General features: G+C 36.6%; 2 long non-coding RNA genes across 2 annotated transcripts; both read right to left on the minus strand.

Moving 5' to 3' along the window:
* Positions 1-174: 174 nt before the first annotated feature.
* On the minus strand, positions 175-27,220 carry LOC145665749 (uncharacterized). The gene is made up of 4 exons (XR_014127634.1): positions 27,157-27,220; positions 25,908-26,074; positions 17,544-17,734; positions 175-493 (listed from the first exon to the last, which is right to left on the minus strand). It is a non-coding gene; the product is annotated as an uncharacterized LOC145665749 (long non-coding RNA).
* Positions 4,284-7,344, minus strand: LOC145665748 (uncharacterized). The gene is made up of 2 exons (XR_014127633.1): positions 7,191-7,344; positions 4,284-4,542 (listed from the first exon to the last, which is right to left on the minus strand). It is a non-coding gene; the product is annotated as an uncharacterized LOC145665748 (long non-coding RNA).
* Positions 27,221-27,578: the final 358 nt, after the last annotated feature.

Raw genomic sequence — 27,578 nt, forward strand, 5'->3', positions numbered from 1 at the left:
TCTCTTCTGACAGAGAGAATGAGTGTTAGTAATTTCTTTCTCTCTAAACTTTCGCATTTCTTCTTTCAGAAATTTTGAAATATAACTTACAGCAATTAATATATATATATATATAACTGAATATTTATGGGATTTCGAAAATTTATTATGAAACTTGAAGAAACAGTTACTCGATTTAGACAACCTTTTTGAATCATTTAACAATGTATCTCGGATAAACAATCTTTGGATTGATCTGACGCAAATATCCACTCTTCCTTTGCGCTTTTCATTTTATTTCTTCCTCAGATTTTATTTGATCCATATACTTCTTTATTTCTACTATACGGTATTTAACATAAAAAGCAACATGCCTTAACATGAAAAAGGAATCCCTCCTGCGCTTCTAACTTTGTTGGCTTCCAGTATCCTCCGCTATCTTTCCTCTTTACCGACGAAGTGACAGGAGGAAAATGTCTACCTAAAAGTAGCAGCAGAATTACATTTCTGGCTCCTGTAAGTATAAAATATATAAATGTAATTAGTACAATTGGTTTAAACTGTAACGTCTAAAAGAATATGCCTATATAACACGAATAATATCACATTACGAAACCTAATAGATACAATGTATTGAATACCAAATACCATATCCTAATTGCATTGGTTTCTAACGACGCATATGTTGGATTAGTTTTGATACAGATCCAATGAGTAGTTTCCATTTTTGGTACGATTTTACACTATACAAATGTGACTAAAAATTGAGGTTGACATTCGGTGCACTTTCAGTTTCTATAGAGTGAAAAGAGAAGTAGACTGACATTTAAATCCATTCAAGTACGATGTACAATTCAAGCACGATCATATTAATTGTTTAATTCACAGAAAATAGCCACAATTTAATAATTAATTTTTACAAAACTTATTGCTGGTATTAAAATGTGGTCGCGTCGAAAATTATAACATATTTGCTGTCATGAGGAGACTATAGACACACGAGTTTAGATGTAAATAAAATGTTTACTCCTGAAAGAACATAAAGCTAATCTAAGCTAAGCTAAGAAAATCTGAGTTAAATTAAGTAAAGAACAAGTTTTAAGGTTTCGTTAAATGTCTACCGTATATTAAAACAAAGTGCTGGTTTTCGACAAGTTGGAACGGAGGGCTGACTTCAACAATTCATAACTTGAATTACACTCATTTGTTCGAAACCAAACTATGACAGCTTTTAAAGAAGTTTATTGTTAATACGTATATCAAGTTTTAAATTGATCTGATGTTGTTCAGAAGAGTTCTTGTATATTTTGTAAGATAACGTTTTTTCAGAACTGAGAAAGCGTATCAATAAAGAGATTTAGCTCGTTTTGAAGTTCAGTGAAATGTCAAGCTAAACCTAAAACTGTTTAGTGTAGATTATGATTTTCATATAAATGTACATTTAATCATGTACATATGTTCGGCGAGCATATTAAAGCAGGCGTGTGATATTGCCAAGTTGACTGACGAGCGATCCCAGGATATCATTAAAAAAAAAAAAAAAAAATTCGCAACACTTGCTTGCTTCACATAAAGTACTGGAAAACCATTCCTGTATTACCAAATGAAACTTATTTGCTCTACTCACACACTCAAATACTTAATTATATTTAACATACTACCCCACACAGCACACCGACGTCCAATGTACATCCATTTAACGTCCGGGCAAGGATTTACGGGATGTCCAGTGGACGTGTGGTTTTGGTCCATACAACGTCTAGTGGATGTACACGGGAGAGTACAGGTGGCACAGTTGCCGTGCATCTACTGGACGTCCAGAACGTACATATTATGTCCATTTCTGGTACCAAAACGAACTAATTATGGACGTACAGACGCCCAATGGACGTTCAGAGAACGTGTTCTTTTGGTCCATACGACGTCCACTGGATATACACAAGATGTTACTTTGGAACAGTTGCCATGCATCTCCTGGACGTCCATTCGGAGCTAAAATGGATTTACGGGATGTCCAGTGGACGTGTGGTTTTGGTCCATACTACGTCTAGTGGATGTACACGGGAGAGTACAGGTGGCACAGTTGCCGTGTATCTACTGGACGTCCAGAACGTACATATTATGTCCATTTCTGGTACCAAAACGAACTAATTATGGACGTACAGACGCCCAATGGACGTTCAGAGAACGTGTTCTTTTGGTCCATACGACGTCCACTGGATATACACAAGATGTTACTTTGGAACAGTTGCCATGCATCTCCTGGACGTCCATTCGGAGCTAAAATGGATTTACGGGATGTCCAGTGGACGTGTGGTTTTGGTCCATACTACGTCTAGTGGATGTACACGGGAGAGTACAGGTGGCACAGTTGCCGTGCATCTACTGGACGTCCAGAACGTACATATTATGTCCATTTCTGGTACCAAAACGAACTAATTATGGACGTACAGACGCCCAATGGACGTTCAGAGAACGTGTTCTTTTGGTCCATACGACGTCCACTGGATATACACAAGATGTTACTTTGGAACAGTTGCCATGCATCTCCTGGACGTCCATTCGGAGCTAAAATGGATTTACGGGATGTCCAGTGGACGTGTGGTTTTGGTCCATACTACGTCTAGTGGATGTACACGGGAGAGTACAGGTGGCACAGTTGCCGTGTATCTACTGGACGTCCAGAACGTACATATTATGTCCATTTCTGGTACCAAAACGACCTAATTATGGACGTACAGACGCCCAATGGACGTTCAGAGGACGTGTTCTTTTGGTCCATACGACGTCCACTCGATATACACAAGATGTTACTTTGGGACAGTTGCCATGCATCTCCTGGACGTCCATTCGGAACTAAAATGGACCTATTATGGATTTCAAACTGATGTAGAGGATGTCCATATGTGGATATCATTGGAACTTGAACGTACTAATTGTGACTATTTTTGGTCCCTACACGGACCAATTATGGACTTCCACTGAATGTTCTAAAGGACTGCCACAGAAGAACTATTTCACTCGAAGCCCGCTACGGAAGCCATGCTATCTAGAACCAATCTATTTCTAACAGACGTTACACTTTTACCACATCAAAGTGGCATCTAAATAAACCTCATTCCATCAATTTTTACCATCAGTCAATAAGTACACTGGTCAATATTTACACTATAAAGTTCTATGTGCAAACAAAGAAACAATGAGACATTACTATGGTCACGTTTTTTAAGAATACGTTTAGTTTAATCAAAATTCTGGTTGTGTACCACAAAAAAAAAAAAAGTTTCGACTTTTATCTACTAAAAGGTCAAACTATTCGAAAATTATGTATGAATAGCAAATATAATTTCAATTTTACATGAATCTTTTTTTTTCCCTATTTGAGGTTATACCATATATTTATTCATGCATTACTGATCCTCCTCCTTTAATAAAGGTCGGTGGGTTTTACACCGTGCCAATAAAATTAAAATATTCTACATCATGTAGTTATTAATAAAAATCTAAATAAGTATGAAATAGCATGTGCCCTTTACAGCTAGATTAAAAGCTACAATAATGCTTCCTTATTTCCCGACAATAAGCACTCAAAATGAAATTAACAAAGTAAAGTATTCTGCCCATACGCTTCAGTTAATAGAATTTGTATCTTAATTTATCATCTTCAAACCTGCATCCTCTTCCACTGTTTGCATTTGCGTAGAGAAATATCGAAAACTGAAAACTCTATAGTAACACTTTCGTTTCATTACCGCCACCTTCCCCATTTCTGTGATTGATGTAAAAACCTCCATCGATTCAGCCTGAAGTTTCATAGCGTTCACCTCCGGTGCTTGGGGTCCCTGGTTCGATTCCAGCTCGCGCCGTGTGGACTTTGTGGTGTACAAACACCATGCTCGTAGGTTTTCTCGGGGTTCTCCCGTTTCCTCCCACTTTCTTCATTCCACCATTTCACTCATCTCTCATCATCACCGTCTCCTTTAGCCTAACCGGCATAACCGTGGGACGTAAAACTTAAAGATTTCATTTCATTTCCTGAAGTTTCATAATTCGTTTCTGAAATATCACTTCTCTCTTTTCCTTTGTATGGACAACAGGCTGGACAGCTAATCTTCTAGCTTTTTAACATTGTCCCCAAAACCTCTTTTTTTAATATATTATCGTACTCATAAGAAATAATAACTTAAACATGACGTCCCTTAATGCCCGAGAACGTTTCAAATACTTAACTTTGAAATTGTATACATTATAAAAATAAGGAAGTCGTAACAAAAAGAAAGAAATAAGATAACAATACACTTTATTGAGTGACCTGTCATTACGTCTTAAAGTTCTTAACAGTTTCCTTGATTTATTTTCAAGAAGATTGTAATTTTTTACATTTGTATACAAAGAAAATACATAAAACTATCTAGCTATTTAAAAAGAGTAAGATATTTCGCTATAAAACTATCTAGCTATTTCGCTAGGGCCCATGGGCACAAAACACTGAAATCTGGTCCTGTACACAATGAGTGATTGACAGAAATCCTTTCTTATTGCTGTTCTCCACATTTCTTTTTTCTGAAATCAAGAAAATGGGAAAATTAATTCTAGATACTATCAACATCAGAACGATCAAAATTATTTTAAAAAAATCAAATTATGAGCTTGTAGTTAAATAAGTTTTTATGTTTAATTTTAAAGAGTAAAAATTACGTGACCGGGGTCGGGGATCGAACCTGAGAACTTCTAACTTTAAACTATACAAACGAGACTCAAAGGTACAAAGTTAAAATTACAAATTCCAAATTGACCCACAAATTACAAAATGTATTGTTATTAAAATGTATTTACGTAAGCATTATGAAAGATTAAGCACTTAAAATAGCGTGTTTCAAAGGAAGCCATGTCTTCTGGACAATAGAAAGAATGTGTTGAGATGAATAATTATGGAAATTTACGAAATCATATTACGGAAAAAAAAGGAAGAAAAGCACTTTAAGAAATGCATGCCCTTACATTTTTTTCTGTTATGACAAACTATTACAGAATTAGATATTGCAGTTGGAAGAAAGCTGAAAAATGTATATAAAACCAAGAAGAGATTCAAAGTTTTCTACTGCCAAATGAGAATTGAGCCGCCAGCAAAGCAGAAAAGTACCCTCTGATGCTTATCACAATTGGGTGCAACACTGCATGCTTTCCACTAATCTAACATGTTCAGTGTCCTTGCAGGAATCAACCTCCAAAGCACATGAAATCTTCCTAATTATAATGTTTGTATATAATCCCTAATGTATACCATAAAACATAGTCTATTTATTACTTTATTTTTCTAAAACTATATGGAATTTAAAACTTTTTATTGAAAAAAATCTGTATTTGAAATATTGTATGGCGCGACATCATCATTTCACATTCTTAGAATGACACTGAGAAAGACATATTTCGACTTCCTTTTTTTATTAACTCCATCCACCACAAATCACAAAGGAACATAGTGCTTGGAGAGAGTCTTGTCATTGCAATGTGGGAAACAAATTTACTATAAACGGTTACGGTTGTTATTTAGTGTTAAAATTAATTTTAATTTCAAAAGTATTTAAGAAATTCTGAAGGAAAAGGAAATAATAATAATAATAATTGATTACACAAAGAAACTCCCTACCTGAACACATTTTTCATTAAAACTAAAATCATACCTCAGCCAATTCCAATTGGGTTTTACTACATGCAAACAAACTGAGAAAGTGAATGGTGAGCTAACAGCAACAGCAGATTATAGCATTCTTCAATAAACTACAGCATACTCCAGATTATACGCTGGCGTCTCCCGGAAAAAAGTGAACTCAATAAAGCTACTGCACGAGTCATACAGAACGAGACTTTTAAATATAGAGTATAAATTAACTTACAGTATCGTACCTTGGCTTCACTGTAAATATACACTTTTTCGTTGATTGTTTTACGTTGTACTGAACAATACCGGTACAAATATTTTTAGTGTTCTGTATACATATTTGCACGCTTTTTCTTACGTTTTACGTACAATACAATAAGTTTTTTAAGCTAGGACAATTTTTATTTTACGAACAAGTATTGTCTGTCATTTTCAGCTATTCGCGGTGCTTCTGCCAGCTAATTCCGCGAATAATCGGGAGTTTGTTGTTCTCTTTTTCTCTACTGCTGCTTGTTCGGTTAACCTGAAAGAGCTTTCAACTAATAAGAAAACTTTGAAAACAAATGAAATTACGAAAATATTGAGCCCTAAGAAATTCCTGAGCCTTTGCAGAATCATTATCCCTTCATTCATTGGAAAACTAAAGAGAACTCTAACACCTATACTACATGTCGAAATTTTTATACTTTCTACAAGTTTCAAATTTTTATGAAAAGTCTGATTTGAATGCATAAAGATAGCAGACGATTTCTGCTTCAAACCAAGTAATTGCCCAAACTCAGTATCTCAAACACATAGTTGTAATTATAAATACATTATTGCACTTTTCTCCAGAAAGGCATAAGCAGATATGTCGACTTTTGGCGAAATCAAGATATTTTGCCTTTTTAGCTTTATCATTTGTGAGCAAAAGCATATAACTATAAGGTTTTAGCAAGATATGAACCATAGCATTTCATTCCTTTTCTGTAATGAAAAAAAAAAAGATCTGAATTCGCCTTCAGAGCTACAAATCGACGCAGAAAAGGGGCAGTTTCAACAGAGTTAGCAGCTAATACTGAATAGATATTTTTACCAAATCCTGTACTGTTGATCTACGAGGTTGCTACATTGAACTGTCAAAATATGTCTAACACCTAATAAACTTTCAGTCTAAAGTATAACTACTTGTACTCCTGTAACCCTATACAATTTTGAAAGTAATACAAATTATATAAAACTTTAATATTCTCTTTCGCATGGATCCTCACGAAGCACAAAATTATGCACAGAACTTATTCGTTATTCCTTGAGCTTCATATGTTTTAATAATAGATTTAACTAAGTTGAAAAGTAAAACGGGATCAAAATCTATTCGAACTTTGGAACTTCTAATAGTTTCTAACAAAATAAAGTGCCGAATTAAATCCATCAAATTCAGTTCAGCTAGTTTTGCATTTCCCGACCAATGCATATGCCTAAATAGGTGCTATGTGCGTGCAACGCGACTTATCACATGGAAGTGTTAGCGAAGCTTGTCTAATATAGCTCATTTAAATGAGACACTTACTTTGTTCCTTATCTTCAGCAGAAGCAAGGCACACGGAACTAACGCCAACATCTTGCTTCCTAATAGATTTAGTTACTTTAGGTGGTGTAGGTAGCATTTCGATCATAGAATTCACTTCGTCGTCCGAAGTTTCACTGTTAACTTTTGGTGTTAAAGGCCTTTATTCCTTTCGTTTACGTAAACGGGCCGCGGTGGCTCAGTGGTAGAGCGTTCACCTCTGGTGCTAGGGGTCTCGGGTTCAAACCCTGCTCTCGCCAAGTGAACTTTGTGGTGGACAAACACCGTGTGCGTGGGTTTCTTCGGGGTTCTCCCGTTTCCTCCCACTTTCTTCATTCCACCATTTCATTCATCACTCATCATCACCGTCTCCTTTAGTCTAACCGGCATAACCGTGGGACGTAAAACTCAAAAAATTTCATTTACGTAAACGTCCTTCATCGTCTGTGTTCAGATCTGAGGTGTACTCACCTTTCTCAGCTTGCTACGAGCCTTGTCTTAGCTGTCTGTATTAAATAAGGAAATTTAAAATAGAATTAAAAGTATGGAAATTTATGTAACTTTCGATTTTTATATACAATACACTTATATGTACAGATATCGTTATTCTGTAACACTACTTTTAATTAAAAAGCTGTAGTAGAATATTTTTAATACTTATACGTCCAAGCTTATTTTATTTTTCGAAAATGTAAGTTTTATTTACACAGGTTGAATCAGAAGGTTGTTTACAACGCTTGAGGCGAAATTCTAGAGATCAACAGGAGAACAAAAACCTCAAAGACATCGTGTCTAGCTCTATTTACATGCGTTTTCGTAATTCTAACCTGGCAAGACAAACAGTGATGTTACCTAACGCATAGGTCCTATCCAACTTCTTTCCAATATCTCATACTCTTTCCCTTCAGTGCTGAGACAAATTAGTGTAAAAGTCACAAATAAAAATAAGTTTTCCCGGAGTCAAAAGAGGACCCAGTGCAAAAATGCTAAATTTTCGTCCCATTTTGATCTAGAATCACCTTCCAAGCGTAGGAACGACTTTTTGATACATTCCGTAGATCAAAATTTCTCTCCTTCTCCCCAAAACATATCTACTCAATTTAAAAAAAAAATTGACTCGTTAAAGGTTTCGATGCTCGAATGTAATACTATGGAAGGAAAAAATGAAGCAACTTCAAAAATTGAGCTGCAGATGTGAATGAGGTCACAGTGTTGGGCAATTGTCCAGTTAGAAAAAGCTACATATGTGAGCACGGGTAGAGAAATAAAGGGATAATTTATAGTACGACATTTATGCATAAAATCTTTGATTTCAAGTTCTTTGCACACTTAGGGTTTAGAATGATATTTGTGACTCTTATTGTTCGAAGCTGAACCGTGATAATCATCCTAAAAGAATATACGAACTTCTAAGGTAATTTTTGGTAAAGTTTTATTCGAACAACTTGGACAACCGACAAACCTTAAGCCAGAACCACGGGCAACGAAGGCTTGCCTGCATCGTGTCTACTACTTCAAGCGAGTGTCTTCCCAGTGTTAGAATTAAATTTCATCAATAGGGGAGCCTTCCAAAGACGTAGAAGAAAGTGTTTGTAATCTAAGTCAGAGTGGGCTGTGATGATATATAAACCAAAAAAATAATAGCTCAACACACATGCAATGAAGAAAATAAACGAAAGTACTTTTGGCGATTTTACATTGGTATCCTCGTTGAAACTAATAGAGTGAATACAAAAGCACTGGATTCACGAATGGTTAAAAAACGGTAATATAAATATAAAGCAAGAAGAGCATTAATACATATCACGTCACTACAGTAAAAAATACAAATTAACCAGTATTTTATTTATTTATTTATTTACTGCTTTTCAACCATTTGTGAAGGAAATACCTATGCATCCTTTTTAAACTGGTAACAACCTAGGATGACGATGTGAAATTACAGAAACTACTTTAACAACAGCCACCCACCCTATATATACTGTATATATATATATATATGTGGTATTATAAAAATCGTGGACAAGCTCTACAGGAACTTCTAGAAGTCAAAAGGAGACAAAATAAATTATCTTGCGTTTTTTCCTGTGGGACCTCCTTTCATTGGAAGAGTCCTTCTAAGGGTCCAAATTTGAATTTTACATTGGCTTTTAGGCAACTTTCGATGAACAATTTGCCAGGAAAGGAAATAGGATATTGGAAAGAAGTCGAATACGAACTGTTCATAAGGTAACATTCTGCTTTTCTGTTATGAAGTGCGCAGATACAGGCTTGCAGTAAAACTGGACCATTAGGTCAAAATAGACATGCTAACTACAAACATTTATCTGAGTCCTGAATGATAAAGTAACGAGATGTTAATTTATGAATAAGCTTTATCCTACTTCTTTCCAATACCCCAGACCCTTTCCTGGTCCTTTGTTTTTCGAAAGTTGCCTATAAACCAAAAATAAAATTCAAAATTGAGCTCTTTGAGCGGCCTTACCAAGGAAAGTAGGGCCCACAGGAAAAAAAAAAGACTCTTCTTTTGAGCTCTAGCGTAAGTTGCTGATAAAGATGAGGATATTACACAGGTGTATACGATATACTAAAATCTAAAGTATTAGGAATGTAGCCTACCATACAATACAGTTCAATTACTCACCGTCGAGCAAGACATGATATATTATGTGTAACTGAAAGGAAAAATGTTATAAGGTAGATATTTGTAATCGACTTCAAAAATCTTATCTATCTAACATTGAGCCGATTTACTACGAAAATATATTTATCGCACATTAAAGGTGCAACATAAAAATTGTACTATATTTTTTTTCTTTTTTAAAAAAGGAGATAAACATATTTGAGTCATTGCACGTCAAATTATTACACTACAGCCCATTTTCAACCCGACCCTTTTCTTTCAAGTAAATTTTATTTCCGTGTTATCCTGGATAAAAAAATCATTAACTGTCTTAGAAGAAATTATGAAATCAATTACAATTTTAACTACGTCCATTATAGCTTACAATTTAGCCTTTAAATATTAAGACTAAAACCAAATCTTTAAATATTAAGACTAAAACCAAATTGATGATGCAATTTTTTTGACAATTTTTTATATTTCAGACTCGTGTCTCTGGTAACATGCTACACGTATGAACCTAACACTGCATTTCTACTAGGACAGTACCGCAAATGCCATTTAATTCTGGAGATGGTGTGCTATGGACTTACAAAACTTACAACCATTTGTTGACTTAAACCGAAACAATTAGCCATAGACCCCAAAAACGCATGGTCCTCTCAATACAGACCGATTATACTATCCTCAAACCAGCTATAAGTCTGTGGCCAAGCAGAGATACGAAGGAGGACCACTGTTAGAAAGTTCCCCCTTATTAACTGCGTCTTAGTTATTTCGTCTCCGCTAGACGACCTTCAGAATTGGAATTTACAAACAAATTCTATATAACAAACAAACTTCGTTACCACCAAAAGTTGGTTAATAAGCAAAGATAATAAAAAGGGAAATTAAAAAAAAATCCAGTTAAGAAAATTTAAATAATAGAAATTACTCTAATCAAAAGGTGAACTAAGTAAATAGGAATAAATTACATGTCCGGAGGAAAGCTTAAAATTAAATCGGATAGTTATTAGTACAAGTCCATTGGTGATGGAAAATAACGTTAAACTTTCTTACTGTGAGCTCACACACATGTCCCTCCACATCACACCGCTCTGCCCCGAAGGAACCATGACAAACGCCATGAAGTATACAAAGAGATAAAAATTTCCTCTCACACGAAAACAAAGTAGGAAGAAAGTACTTAATTCGAATGAAAATAAAGTACAAAAAAAAAAAAAACTGGAAAATACCGAAATAATGAAAAAAAAAACAATGGGGTGTGTTAACCTGTGTTACTTTTTCCTTACTAAATCTTCCTCGTTATTGGAAATATATAATATAATAACGTTACTAAATAATATATGGACGTATTTATGAAGTTTCGCAAGATATCAATACGCATAGATGTCATTACACTATCCGTCTTCACTTACACGCCGAATTGCGACTAATTTCCACTCAACCTTATCTGGTCGATATACCTTTTACGCCGAAACTTTAAAACTGAAAATTTCTATAGTTACATTGTACGTGTTAATCCAACCCCGATATTCGAAGAAAAGACGCTTCTACATCTCCTACTCCCAGCTTCTAGAAATCTGAGAGCTAAAATCTTTAACCAATGACATTTCTTCTATCCACCTGTGGCAGATGTGACGAAGAAAAAAATATCTATGCTAGCCAGGCCGGTAGCCAGCCCAAAAATTTAGGGGGGCTGAAGTTAGGGGGGGCCTGATCCAACCATATTATAGTTCATATCTAAGCGCATCGTAAAATTTTTAAAGGGGCCAGCAAAAATTTAGGGGGGGCCCGGTCCCCCTAGACCCCCCTGGATACGGGCCTGCTGCTAGCATTTGCTAGTAATTATTTCAACTTAATAAATATAAAGGATACTGTAAATAATAAACTTTACTATTATGATCAAAAAAAAATGATGCTATAGACCTTTTACGTTCATTTACTAACTGACATTTCTGTTTCTTGGCAAAGCGCTGATACTTAAATACACGATAAAAAAATCTGTACGGAAAAGGGTATATAAGACGTAAACTTACTGATTAACGTGGAATCCGAACCACCTGAGCTCTTGCCGGTAATCGAACTCGGGTCTCGCAGGCCAACTGCTTAGCCACGGAGGAGCACACATCCGCAATGTACTTATACTTATGGTATTACTGCTGTATTGCCAGAATACGAAAATAAGAAAAAGAATATTATTTAGTTTCTCACCCAAAATACTAGATATTGGCCCTGGCTCACTTGATAATGATTAATGTTCGAAATACGATGTGAACGTATGGCATAAAAGCTAGTCCATAAAACACTGACTAATTTGTGCTACGTGGCCAGTAAAAAGCACGAAAATGCCATCTAACCGAGTCAAAACAGGAGAGCAGAAACAGCGTCCGTAGGGAGCAGGCGCGTCAGCGGCGATGAGTATACGCATAAACGAGGATGGTGGAAAAACAATTTCATCTAACAGTTAATTTCATAAAATGCACGCCTTATGTGTTGCACAGCTTTGGGGGAGGTACTACATGCAATCCAAAAAAGTACCAAAATGTACTAAATTAGATTATACTCGATTAGGTTTGGTTAAATGATCCTCTTCTTTTCTGTAGCTTCAATTTGTTTACACTAGTCACAATAAACTTTTTGCCTGTTTAGTAGACCATGCCTTTCAATTAATTTCGACAACTGACACTCATTTTTGTATAACTTCATAAAACTCAATCACGATATGAAACAACCTTGTCATATACGCACTGCCTTTCCCAAAAATCATAACAAATATACCGCCAAATAGTCCCTTTCGCCCGGCAAGGTTCTAGATTACTGCTCCCCCTTCCCATTGAGCAGTAATAAAGACAGAAAACAACGTGCCCTGCGGGGCTCTAACCCGCCTTCACTCGCTAACGCTCGCTCGGCAATACTGTATAAGTTAAATGTTGTGGCAACACTCATTTTTCAAATTAATTATTTTATATATTTTCAATTTTATTAAATTGATATTATTATATTTTTTATAATTAAGATTTTATTGTAAGATTTTGTGATGTTTTTAATAATGGATATTAGGAACGATTTGCCAGATGAGTATAGTAATGGTTGAGTGTTGAGCTTTTGAGCCCTGAGTAGGTGTAACATATATTTGGAAGATTTGGTGTTGTTTTAACGATGACCTGGTGTTGAATTTAGCTTTTTTATGATGATATTTTTGATTGTTGAATTGTGAGGATGAGCATTGAGGTATGAAATTTTTTTAATAGTTTATTTGGATGTGACGTTTTACGTTGTTAAAATAATGTAGTTTATGATGATTTTTTTTGTTGTTATTTGGCTGTTTGGCGATTTAAATTTAGTTTTTTAAGAACTTGATTATTAAGAATTGATTTGTAAATATTGATTAAATTGGTATTTAAAGATTGATTTTTAAAACACCAAGGACTGATTTTTAAGGACTGATTTAGAACTTTTTTCATCCTCTGGTTTTGTTGAGCTTGGTTTAATTTCCGTCGTCTGCTTGTTTGTTTGTTGGCTGTTTGGCGGCACGTGCGACCCCTTTTCACATGGAAAAATAATTTTTTTTATGTGTTAAGATTTAAAAATTGCAACTCTCGACACACTTTGATTTTTTGATTTTAAGTAATTTTTGCATATTTGTGATTTTGTGAAATTTGTGAAATTTTATAGATTTTTTTAGTATAATGCATAGAATTTGGCTAATGCGAGAATAGACGCATTGTTTATATTTTTTTTACATTGCTAGATTTTTAATGAAGATATTTTTATTAACATTTATTTATAATAGATTGCTGACATTGGAATTAACAATATTGTGCAGCTTGCATTACAGCTTGCACTGAGTGGCTGGGTTGTCAATGTATACTCTTTAGTACAGAAAGAAACATACCCAGCTACTAATCTGCATGGGGGACCAGTAATCTAGAACCTTCCTCTTCCGCCCCCCATATATATAGTGTAGCTTACAATATCAAAAATAACTAACGACAAGTATTTTGGTAACTATCACTCTCAACTTACTTTTACTCACGAACCAAAAGAAACTCTCCAATCTATCTGGTAAATTTTCTAAAATTGGTCCGGCGATACAGTAGTTAACCGATACTGAGCCCTCCTGAAGTCAATCTGCAAGTAGTAATGGAGCTCCTCATTTTGTGCATGCTCGGCTAAAAGAAATATAAAACTCTAATCTAACCTGGGAATGTAAGAAATCTGTCAAAATTTGGTTGAACCGTCTTCTCGAGTAATGTCGAATTGAGTCCTGAGCTTTGGTACAGAAGGAACGAACCTCACTAGTATCTTATGTGAGGGTGTTATTACACCCTTCACCATCTGAATTCACTGAGATATATATATATATTACCAATTCCCATGTGCCCATCTACGTTACCCCAGCCTATAATTGATAATGAGTTACTTTTGTCCACATACACAAAAACTTTCAGTTGTATAATAAATGGTGCACCGGAATAAATCTATATAAACAAATCACTTATCATATCTTACCTTTTTCGCAGTTCCTATTCTCTCTTCCTTCTTCTATCCAACATAGAACTAAAAGTATTAATATCACTGAAATTTCTACGCTTCTCAACCACTGAATTCAAACCTGCTAAGAGTGCACTGTGCAAGGATCTGCGCATGTGCCGTCACTAACAGTTGAATGTTGTTTTCCGTACGTCCCTTTTTTATCCAGATCATGTAGCTCCGTGGACGTTTCATTCGTGGATTAAATATTGACATCCAATGGACCATCCACTGAAGTCCAGAAAATGGATATTCACTTCTGAACGTAATATGGACATCCAATGGACCATCCACTCAAGTTCAGAATGTGGATATCCATTGCCGAACGTAATATGGACCACCAATGGATGTTACGCATAAGTCAATGTACTAAAACTGGACGTTCTGGATCTAATATGTACGTCCACTGGCTGTGATGTGCTCTGTGGGACTTGAGTCCTACAATTAGTGTTGTAAAAAAACGTTTTTTACTGTGAAGTTTTTTTGAATTAAAAACCCGTTCTTTTTCATGTTTTTTTTTTAAATGTGTGTTTTTTTTTTAGAACTATTATGTATTGATTTATAATCAGCAGAACTTGAGTCGAAGCCCTCGTAACTTACATATCGTTCATTTTTCTGTACCTATACGAACAAAATTGTGTGATTATCCCTTTCGGACCCAGGTCATTTTTGGCGTTTTCCTACATTTTCAGTTAGTGAGTTATTGCTCAAAAACCATTAACCCGATTGATATGGTTAAGGCCTAGTTTGTTAGAAAAGGGATGTTGCTATTTTTTCATGTAGGTTACGTTGCACTGTCGCCAATGGGAGGGATATATTGAGGGAAATGTAGGGTGAAAATTTACAAAAACTTCCCTAACCGATTTTCAAGATTCTTTGTATCCAGCACCACTGTTGCCACATCGGTCCAAATCACCTAAAATATTCTTTGGTCTGTTGATAAGGTACAGTGAAAACCTGAAGTCTCTGGCTTAAATGCAAGGAGAGAAAGAAAAAAATCTCTGTCATCATACACATGAAATTTTGACAGTTTTTACGCCTCAGGAGCAAAAATCAAGATATATCGGAGCTACAGCTTCCCTAATAAATTAACCTATTGAAACTTTTTATGGTGCATCCTCTAGGTCAAAGAAAAGGCTTTCAGATAGTGGTACGTTTCTTCCAATGTAGCCAGCAAGAGGAAAATAATAGAGACAAAAGGAAGATTTTCCAAAATTTTCCCTAAAATCAGAAATTAAAATTCTCTGTAGAGAATTTCAGCAGAATTCTCCACTGCAGAATTCTGGTAGCAGAATTCACCACTGCTACCAGACACACAAAAACTATCTTAAAATAAACTTTGGTATCCCTCTAATATATCCTACAAGTATCGTGACGGTATCTAATAAAGTAAGCATGCCATTTAAAAATATCTCATTCTACCTATAAAAATATGAGTTATCTTTCCACTTAGAGAACAAGGTCTACTGTAAACCTCAACTATACTTCCCCCAATTATCCTATTGAAACTTCCTATACTGTTGTTGTATAGAACAAAAACGATTCTTTGATACACTGGTACGTTTGTCCCGATGTAGCCAACAGGAAGAAAATAATGGAGACAAAACGGATTTTGTTTTCAAAATTTTCCTCTAAAATCGGGAATTAAATTTTTCTATAGCTGGCAACACTGCTACCACACAGACGCAAACTATCTTAAAATGAACATTGGTACACCTCTAATATGTCGTACAAGTATCATGGCGATATTTAGGAAACAAAGCTTCTAATTACAAAAAATAGATTACGGTCAACAGAAAAGTAGGGAAAATCTAAAAAAAGAAAAAATGAAATGAAATCTTTGAGTTTTACGTCCCACGCTTATGCCGATTAGGCTAAAGGAGACGGTGATGATGAGTAATGAATGAAATGGTGGAATGAAGAAAGTGGGAGGAAACGGGAGAACCACGAGAAAACCCACGCACACGGTGTTTGTCCACCACAAAGTTCACTTGGCGGGGGCTGGGATCGAACCCGGAACCCCAAGCACCAGAGGTGAACGCTCTACCACTGAGCCACCGCGGCCCCAAAATCTAAAAAAAATCAAGGGTTAGAACCTAAATACGAATTGTTCGTGCGCCTCCTAATTTCTCCACTGGAACGGTCTGTACCCGCTTTTGTTCAGTAAGGACCAATGTTCGACTGCCGTAAGTTGACTTGCGCTCGGACATATAAGTACGGATTTATAAACAAAATTCTCTTAAGTTTTTTCCAAATTTAGGGAAACTTTAATATCCATAGTTGGTAACACTTCGCGTAGGCCCGTCCAATTTATGTCAACACTTAGGAATTCATCCAAAGTATCTACCTGACAAATCTTAAGGATATCTCTGTACAACGAAGGGTGCTACAGGGAAAATAGAGTTAGATACATTACGAATGGCTATTTGAAAAAAAAAAAAAACGAAATTCAGAAAAAAAACGAGAGGCATTGTTTTGTTTTGTAAAAAAAACGTACATTTCTGAAAAATACGAACGTTTTTTTTTTTCTATTAACAACACTACCTACAATACTGATAATAATTGAGCTTTCCTGTTAAAGTTCACAACAGTTAAACATGCGCTGAGTGAATGTGCTTTCTACCTACATCTTACTCATTGTGTTCAAGAAGTCTTGCATAGATCGCTGCGTGTGGTGCACTTTGCTTGGTTTTCAAGAAATTTTCTTCAACTTTTCACTCTCTGTGTTCCATTTTGCATATAAAGACACTTCCTTATCAGGAAACTTTTTGGTAAAATCACTTTCGATATAAAACAAGAACAATAAGTAACAAGATCACATTTATTCGAAAGTTGTAAGAAGCTATTTAGCTTTTAAAACCTATTTTGACCATATTTTAAACTATAATCCGTGTTCTAAGACTTGTGGGAAACATCAGTGAAAGACATAAAACCAGATATGTTTTAAATGGGAATATTAAGCTTGATGTAATCGTAAAAGCGGTTTCTTCCGGTGCTTTCAGTTTAACCAGCTGTGAATCATCTTCATAGTATATCTAAGTAGTTTTATTTTGCAATTAAAAGTGGGTGCATCCGGAGAGAAGTTTCTTGAGGGCTGACCCCACTTCAGCACACTCGGTATACATGATTTTGAAATACAAAAAATATGCAACTTTATACAGTTTAATCATAGATTTAATTACATATCTATCACTTACCAATGTATATCCCAACGGTTGTTTTAAAACTGGAAATTCCGAAAAATACTCCGCAACTGGTTTACTGCTGTTACGCAGATCAGCTACTCGTTTGGATGAAGTTTTCTTCCAATATTCACAGACCTTCTCCCAAGGTGCCATGGAATTTTTTAACCAAAGAATGCATTCCTCAAGGTCTTCCTCGTCATTCTCTAAAATTATCAGGATTTCGAATATAAGTAGTGTGAACTATGTACATGGATCAATAATATCCATTATACATAATATCTGCTCAGTGAAGGAAATCACCAATTGGAGACCAAATTCCAACGGACAGCAGATTGCTCAAAGTGTAAGTTAGAAGTCACGGATTTTTGATTAAACAACACTGTCTTCTTCGGTCGTAACAATAAAAGGAGACTAAAAGGTAAGAACGGTAAAAGACGACTGATAGTTCAAAATCTAAATATCACATTAAGTAAAACTAAAGCACTGACGCACTGCTTGATTTACTAACGTGATTTTTTAGAATTTGGACGTCGGTCATCGTTTACCATGTATACTTTTTAAGTTTCCTTTTAACTTTAAACCGAAGAAGATTGTGTTGTACAATCGAAAGCTCTTGATTTGTAGTTTAAGCTTCGAGGAATCTGCTGTCCATTGGAATTCAACACTCAATATAGTCTAAAGACTTAATAATAATGAATAACCGTGTTAAGTAACTAATTGTACGTTTAAAGATTCTCTAATATTTATCGATCACTTCATACATTGCAAAAACTTGCAAAATAGAAGACTGGTTTTCGATCTACATAAGTGAATCCGCTCTTGTGAATGTTTTTTCGTTACGCAGACACCAACGATGTCAGGTCCATAAAACACCGGTACTCTGTAATACCCTACGTGCTTCTAACTATTCAGATATCTTGTTTCTACCACTTGCCATTTAACACGTAACTGTGCTTTAATACTGAAGTGATACTCCTAAATGAGGCGTATAGTTTCTAAATCCGCCATCTCCAATTTTCAAAAAAAATGAGGTAAGTACATTTACTGGTATTCCTTTCCATGCCCTACATGATGGTGAAAAGAGTTGTTTGAAATGTCGCCACCTCCACCCTCAATTACTGCTTTAAAGTTCAGGGTTTCTTCAAAAGCCGCCATGTACACTCAGCAGTGTGTTTGTAAACCCCATCATCTCGATTCTATTCTATTCTATGCTATGAATTGAAGACCGACGTTAATGAAAAAAAAGTTGCAAGATATTGTTCAATTCCTAACGAAACACTTCGGGGAGAATTGGCGTGCTAATTCAAACTTAGCCATTTATGTTGATGCTGAAAAGAGACTGACTGCTTCAACAGAAGAAAGTGTAGATGAGGATTAGGCTGAATGCCAGTGTTTCGAACATGATTCTGATGAGAACTATATCTGAAAACAGTGTAAAGATCACTTTCAATCTTTTCTTGTTGGTAAAGGTGGCATTTATTCCGAAGTTCCCATCCTGTTATGTCAGGCTATGTTAGGTTAGGTTAGGTCCCAATGGGTTAGATTAGGTTAGTGAGGTGAGGTTAAGTAAGCTTATGTTATGTTAGGAGACGATATTTCTAAACGGGCTGGGAACTTCGGAACTTGACCTGTAAATGTAGCTAACGTACTATGATTATAGCTTCATTTCTTTTTTCCTTGTTTGTGCACATTATAATGTCACCCAACAAGTTAATATCGTCGTTTAGATTCAGTTTATCTTCATCTACTGCTCTGTTCTGAAATAGTTATCAGAAATTATAATAGTAATGACTTGGAAGCAAATAAACCCCAAAAATTACTTAGGTACGTTTGACTCAAAGTCCTCCATCTCCAAAAGTTGTTTTCAAAATCCGCCATCTCCAAACTGCTTTCTGCAATAACCGAGAAATAAGATGAGAGAGATTTTTGTCATTTGGTAGTTATAATGAATGTCCAGAAAGCAGTAAAGTATTTCTAAAAAGAAAATTTTATCTCACATAATCTCTGAGTTATCAGTTTTTCCTGTTTTTCTCGAAACCGTTTATGAAGGAGATGGCGGATTTAGAAACTATACGCCTCAAATAGAGAACTTATTTAAACTAACACTTAAATTTTGATTTTCTTAGGTATCCACTTAAATGTAAATATTATAATTCGAAAATTTATCATAATACCCCAATAACTCACGAAAATAAAAACTGGCTCCTGAAACCCTATAACTGTAGATATACTAACACAGTTCAAATCAGGTCCGTTAACTTGGAGTTCGTCAGAAACCAATTCAAACAAAACTTATACCAAAATTTTGTGCACATTTTGTGCAGTTTTGTGCACCACGTCTCGAGTTTTGTGCACCTTAAGAAACCTAAAATTTTTCATATTTAAATTTTTCAGCGGTATGCCAGGCCTGAGTTCGTCCAACCGGAAAATCAGAAAAACATATATAAATTAATAGACCGAGTTTTGTGCACTTTCGTGCACCACTTCCCGAGTTCTGTGCACCTCAAATAACAAAGATATAGCCCCTTGAAAATATTGAGTATGCCAGGAACTTGAGTTCGCCTAACACCGATTTCGGCAAAAGTTACATCAATCGTTAGCATTTATTTTGTGCAATTTTGTGCACCATCTCCCGAGTTTTGTGCACCTCAAATAACACAGATATATCTCCTTAAAATAGTGCGTATGCCAGGCCTGGAGCTCGTCTAAGACCGATTCCGGTAAAACCTACATCAATCGTTAGCATTTATTTTGTGCAATTTTGTGCACCACTCCCTGAGTTTTGTGCAGATGACATAAAGGAGATATAGCTCCTTAAACATAGTGCGTATGCCATGTGTGGAGCTCCGATAACACCGATTCCGGCAAGAGTTACATCAATCGTTAGCATTTATTTTGTGCAATTTTGTGCACCACTTCTCGAGTTTTGTGCACCTCAAATAACCGAGATATAGCTCCTTAAAAATAGTGCGTATGCCAGGTGTGGAGCTCGGACAACACCGATTCCGGCAAAAGTTACATCAATCGTTAGCATTTATTTTGTGCAATTTTGTTCACCACTCCCGGAGTTTTGTGCAGCTGACATAAAGGAGATATAGCTCCTTAAACATAGTGCGTATGCCATGTGTGGAGCTCCGATAACACCGATTCCGGCAAGAGTTACATCAATCGTTAGCATTTATTTGGTGCAATTTTGTGCACCACTTCTCGAGTTTTGTGCACCTCAAATAACCGAAATATAGCTCCTTAAAAATAGTGCGTACGCCAGGTGTGTAGCTGGGACAACACCGATTCCGGCAAAAGTTACATCAATCGTTAGCATTTATTTTGTGCAATTTTGTTCACAACTCCCGGAGTTTTGTGCAGCTGACATAAAGGAGATATAGCTCTTTAAACATAGTGCGTATGCCATGTGTGGAGCTCCGATAACACCGATTCCGGCAAGAGTTACATCAATCGTTAGCATTTATTTGGTGCAATTTTGTGCACTTCTTACCGAGTTTTGTGCACCTCACATAAAGGAGATATAGCTCCTTAAAAATAGTGCGTATGCCATGTGTGGAGCTCCGATAACACCGATTCCGGCAAGAGATACATCAATCGTTAGCATTTATTTTGTGCAATTTTGTGCATCACTTCTCGAGTTTTGTGCACCTCAAATAACCGAGATATAGCTCCTAAAAAATAGTGCGTATGCCAGGTGTGGAGCTCGGACAACACCGATTCCGGCAAAAGTTACATCAATTGTTAGCATTTATTTTGAGCAATTTTGTTCACCACTCCCGGAGTTGTGTGCACCTCAAATAAACGAGATATAGCTCCTTAAACATAGTGCGTATGCCATGTGTGGAGCTCCGATAACACCGATTCCAGCAAGAGTTACATCAATCGTTAGCATTTATTTGGTGCAATTTTGTGCACCTCTCCCCGAGTTTTGTGCACCTCACATAACAGATATAGCCTCTTGAAAATAGTGCGTATGCCATGTGTGGAGTTCGTCTAACACCGATTCCCACAAAAGTTACAACATTCATTAGCATTTATTTTGTGCAATTTTGTGCACTTCTTACCGAGTTTTGTGCACCTCACATAAAGGAGATATAGCTCCTTAAAAATAGTGCGTATGCCATGTGTGGAGCTCCGATAACACCGATTCCGGCAAGAGATACATCAATCGTTAGCATTTATTTTGTGCAATTTTGTGCATCACTTCTCGAGTTTTGTGCACCTCAAATAACCGAGATATAGCTCCTAAAAAATAGTGCGTATGCCAGGTGTGGAGCTTGGACAACACCGATTCCGGCAAAAGTTACATCAATTGTAAGCATTTATTTTGAGCAATTTTGTTCACCACTCCCGGAGTTGTGTGCACCTCAAATAAACGAGATATAGCGCCTTAAAAATAGTGCGTATGCCAGACCTAGAGTTCGACTAACACTGATTCCGGCAAAAGTTACATCAATCGTTAGCATTTATTTTATGCAAATTTGTGCACCACTTCCCGAGTTTCGTGCACCTCAAATAACAGAGATATAGCCTCTTGAAAATAGTGCGTATGCCAGGTATGGAGTTCTTCTAACACCAATTCCGGCAAGACTTACATCAATCGTTAGCATTTTTTTGTGCAATTTTGTGCACCTCTCCCCGAGTTTTGTGCACCTCACATAACAGATATAGCTTCTTGAAAATAGTGCGTATGCCATGTGTAGAGTTCGTCTAACACCGATTCCCAAAAAAGTTACAACATTCATTAGCATTTATTTTGTGCAATTTTGTGCACTTCCCACCGAGTTTTGTGCACCTCACATAAAGGAGATATAGCTCCTTAAAAATAGTGCGTATGCCAGGTGTGAAGTTCCGATAACACCGATTCCGGCAAAACTTACATCAATCGTTAGCATTTATTTTGTGCAATTTTGTGCACCTCTTCCCGAGTTTTGTGCACCTCAAATAACACAGATATATCTCCTTAAAAATAGTGCGTATGCCAGGCCTGGAGCTCGTCTAACACCGATTCCGGCAAAACGTACATCAATCGTTAGCATTTATTTTGTGCAATTTTGTGCACCACTCCCTGAGTTTTGTGCAGCTGACATAAAGGAGATATAGCTCCTTAAACATAGTGCGTATGCCATGTGTGGAGCTCCGATAACACCGATTCCGGCAAGAGTTACATCAATCGTTAGCATTTATTTTGTGCAATTTTGTGCACCACTCCCGGAGTTGTGTGCACCTCAAATAACCGAGATATAGCGCCTTAAAAATAGTGCGTATGCCAGACCTAGAGTTCGACTAACACTGATTCCGGCAAAAGTTACATCAATCGTTAGCATTTATTTTATGCAAATTTGTGCACCACTTCCCGAGTTTCGTGCACCTCAAATAACAGAGATATAGCCTCTTGAAAATAGTGCGTATGCCAGGTATGGAGTTCTTCTAACACCAATTTCGGCAAGACTTACATCAATCGTTAGCATTTGTTTTGTGCAATTTTGTGCACCATCTCCCGAGTTTTGTGCACCTCAAATAACACAGATATATCTCCTTAAAAATAGTGCGTATGCCAGGTGTGGAGCTCGGACAACACCGATTCCGGCAAAACGTACATCAATCGTTAGCATTTATTTTGTGCAATTTTGTGCACCACTCCCTGAGTTTTGTGCAGCTGACATAAAGGAGATATAGCTCGTTAAACATAGTGCGTATGCCATGTGTGGAGCTCCAATAACACCGATTCCGGCAAGAGTTACATCAATCGTTAGCATTTATTATGTGCAATTTTGTGCACCACTTCTCGAGTTTTGTGCACCTCAAATAACCGAAATATAGCTCCTTAAAAATAGTGCGTTTGCCAGGTGTGTAGCTCGGACAACACCGATTCCGGCAAAAGTTACATCAATCGTTAGCATTTATTTTGTGCAATTTTGTTCACCACTCCCGGAGTTTTGTGCACCTCAAATAAACGAGATATAGCTCCTTAAACATAGTGCGTATGCCATGTGTGGAGCTCCGATAACACCGATTCCGGCAAGAGTTACATCAATCGTTAGCATTCATTTTGTGCAATTTTGTGCACCATCTCCCTAGTTTTGTGCACCTCAAATAACACAGATATATCTCCTTAAAATAGTGCGTATGCCAGGCCTGGAGCTGGTCTAACACCGATTCCGGCAAAACCTACATCAATCGTTAGCATTTATTTTGTGCAATTTTGTGCACCACTCCCTGAGTTTTGTGCAGCTGACATAAAGGAGATATAGCTCCTTAAACATAGTGCGTATGCCATGTGTGGAGCTCCGATAACACCGATTCCGGCAAGAGTTACATCAATCGTTAGCATTTATTTGGTGCAATTTTGTGCACCTCTCCCCGAGTTTTGTGCACCTCACATAACAGATATAGCCTCTTGAAAATAGTGCGTATGCCATGTGTGGAGTTCGTCTAACACCGATTCCCACAAAAGTTACAACATTCATTAGCATTTATTTTGTGCAATTTTGTGCACTTCTTACCGAGTTTTGTGCACCTCACATAAAGGAGATATAGCTCCTTAAAAATAGTGCGTATGCCAGGTGTGAAGTTCCGATAACCCCGATTCCGGCAAAACTTACATCAATCGTTAGCATTTATTTTGTGCAATTTTGTGCACCTCTTCCTGAGTTTTGTGCACCTCAAATAACCGAGATATAGCTCCTTAAAAATAGTGCGTATGCCAGGTGTGTAGCTCGGACAACTGCGATTCCGGCAAAAGTTACATCAATCGTTAGCATTTATTTTGTGCAATTTTGTTCACCATTTCCCGAGTTTTGTGCATCACAGATAACAGAAATATAACTACTTGAAAATAGTGCGTATACCAATAGCCCAAGTGGGTACAGCGCCAATCAAACCTCTTAGTAAGTCAAATGTCACTATGTCTTGCGTAGAGTTTTGTGCACCATGTCCCGAGTTTTGTGCACCTCAGATACCCGAAATGTTACCACTTGAAAATAGTGCGTATTCCAATATCGGAAGTGCGTACAACGGCTATGTCTCGTTTATATGAGGTGCATAAAACTCTGGAAGTGGTGCATAAAATTGCACAAAATGAATGTTAACGATTGATGTATGTTTTGCCGGAATCGGTGTTAGACGAGCTCCAGGCCTGGCATACGCACTATTTTTAAGGAGCTATATCTCTATTATATGAGGTGCACAAATCTGGGGGAGTGGTGCACAAAATTGCACACAATAAGTGCTAACGATTGATGTAACTTTTGCCGGAATCGGTGTTAGACGAACTCCACACCTAGCATACGCAGTGTTTTCAAGAGGCTATATCTCGGTTATATGAGGTGCACAAAACTCGGGAAGTGGTGCACAAAATTGCACAAAATAAATGCTAACGATTGATGTAAGTTTTGCCGGAATCGGTGTTACACGAACTCCACATCTGGCATACGCACTATTTTAAACAGGCTATATCTATGTTATGTGAGATGCACAAATCTCGGGACGTGGTGCACAAAATTGCACCAAATAAATGCTAACGATTGATGTAACTTTTGCCGGAATCGATGTTATCGGAACTCCACACCTGGTATACGCACTATTTTTAAGAAGCTATATCTTTGGTTATTTGAGGTGCACAAAGCTCAGGAAGTTATACATAAAATTTTACAAAATAAATGCTAACGATTGATGTAAGTTTTGCCGGAATCGGTGGTAGATGAACTCCACACCTGGCATACGCACTATTTTTAAGAGGCTATATCTCGGTTATATGAGGTGCATAAAACTCGGGAAGTGGTGCACAAAATTGCACAAAATAAATGCTAACGATTGATGAAACTTTTGCCGAAATCGGTGTTAGGCGAACTCCAGTTCCTGGCATACTCAATATTTTCAAGGGGCTATATCTTTGTTATTTAAGGTGCACAAAACTCAGGAAGTGGTGCACAAAACTGCCCAAAACTCAGTCTATTAATTTATATATGTTTTTTTGATTTTCCGCTTGGACGGACTCAGGGCTGGCATACCGTTGAAAAATTTAAATATGAAAAATTTTAATTTTCTCAAGGTGCACAAAACTCGAGATATGGTGCACAAAACTGCACAAAATGTGCACAAATTTTTGGTATAAGTTTTGTTTGAATCGGTTTCTGACGAACTCCAAGTTAACGGACCTGTTCAAATCTACGGATGGATGCAACCGTGACCTCGCGAGGTGATTTTCTCTTGATTCACAAGGCTCTAAAAATGACAGACGATATGATGGGAGAAATCTATAAAAGGTTGATTACTCTGTTTGTAAGCACCTGGAACGTTCTATCACACGTTTTACAATATTTGTGGGATTCATAATTTAACAATTTACATTTATATCAAACTCTTTACCTTCGGGAGTAATTGGACTGCTTGGAGTAGTATCTTTTTTTTCCTTTAATCGGAAGAACTCCACTGTGTCTAAGATGTCGCTTTCGATTATTGTATTTATCCCATAATTTACCTCTTGCTAACACCTTCTTTCCTTGAACTGCACTATATGGTACATAGTAGGTATGCTATTTGAGAGAAAATTAAAATTAGGTGTGACTCACAAAACAAAACAAAAGATAAATAAACAAAACAAATTAATTTAACTTTAAGTTCACATAGTATATTTAACTGTGTTCACTATATCTGCGCAGCAAGCAAAAGATTGTAAAATGTATTCACCAAGGAATACCAAATTCCAAATTTCTCGAAGCTAAAAACACTAGATGAGAGCTTTCGACTCTGCAAGACAATCTGCCCATCACGCATAAACGTAAAAGGAAAAGGTAAATATGATTAGAGAAACGTGAGTATTAAAAACTAAGGGGGCTCCTATGGTTCGTCTATGGTGTTCGACCAATGTCCTCGTGGCCCTGCGTTCAATTCCCGGCTGAAGAATACAACTTTTAGGTCCCATCCAGCGTCAGGCGGCGAACTGGAGAGTCACCTAGATACAGACTTGATAACAACTTAGTCTAGAAAGCTCCTGATACGCCTGATGGCGGGCAGTGACGCAAGCGGGTGACCCCCACCTAGTTACTCAGGTAGATGTAGTTTCACCAATCGTTAACAGATGTCGTTGGGACGGTCCCAATGCCATAAGGCCTCACACACATGATTTTTAATTATTTGTTTTATTAAAAATCTAAAGATCACATAAGTTAACGTGAATCACTACCGTAAAAGAACGTGAGTGATTCAGCTTTAGCTATTAGATTTTTAAGTTTTTAATACTCGGATGTCATCCTTGTGAGTACATTTTACTATGTTTATTTTTAATTTTGTCATAAAAATGAGAATAGAAGTTAAAAATACCAGCAGAGTCATCTTTTACAATAATAAATTAGCAACAAACTGCTTTTGGTTACATTGTCCTAGGACAATATGTTTTGTTTTTAGCAATTAATGTTTTTGACAATTCTTTCAACAGTGAAAATAGGCGAGCGCAATAATATGGCTGCCAAAGACAAATCGCTTAATATAAAAACATGACCAAAGTTCGTAATTTATGAGGCGAAGAGTAGAGTAAGCTTGAGATATTTTACGAATCAACAAGCAACCAGTTCTTGGATTACTTGAAAGAAACTGACCCATATGTGAACGTACTAACCTTGTTTTCTGTAGGGAAGACTTGAACAATGGAGTCAGTAATTGTTGAAAACGTTTGACTAGTAATTCTGGAATAGAAAATACAAACACATCATAACTGCACGATATATGCCATGTGGATATTCTTCTTACCAGTATTTTCAGCAAACCAGAAGACACTGATTCATGCATGAACATCATAAATAAATAAATAAATAAAGCTCTCTCTCTCTCTCTCTCTCTCTATATATATATATATATATATATATAGATATATATATATATATAATTGAAAATCATTATGTTTGTGACTCTAAATCTCCTGAACCGCCCGACCGATGTCGATCAAATTTGTAACATGGATGAGGTTCGAGGCTGGGCTAGTTTTAGACTATTCACTTTGATGGTAGAAAGGTGGTGGGGGAGGGGGTGTAAAAATAAATA

Source organism: Thermobia domestica, chromosome 12 (assembly GCF_964235325.1).
Source record: "Thermobia domestica chromosome 12, izTheDome1.hap1.1, whole genome shotgun sequence".
In the NCBI taxonomy this organism is placed as follows: Eukaryota; Metazoa; Arthropoda; class Insecta; order Zygentoma; family Lepismatidae; genus Thermobia; species Thermobia domestica.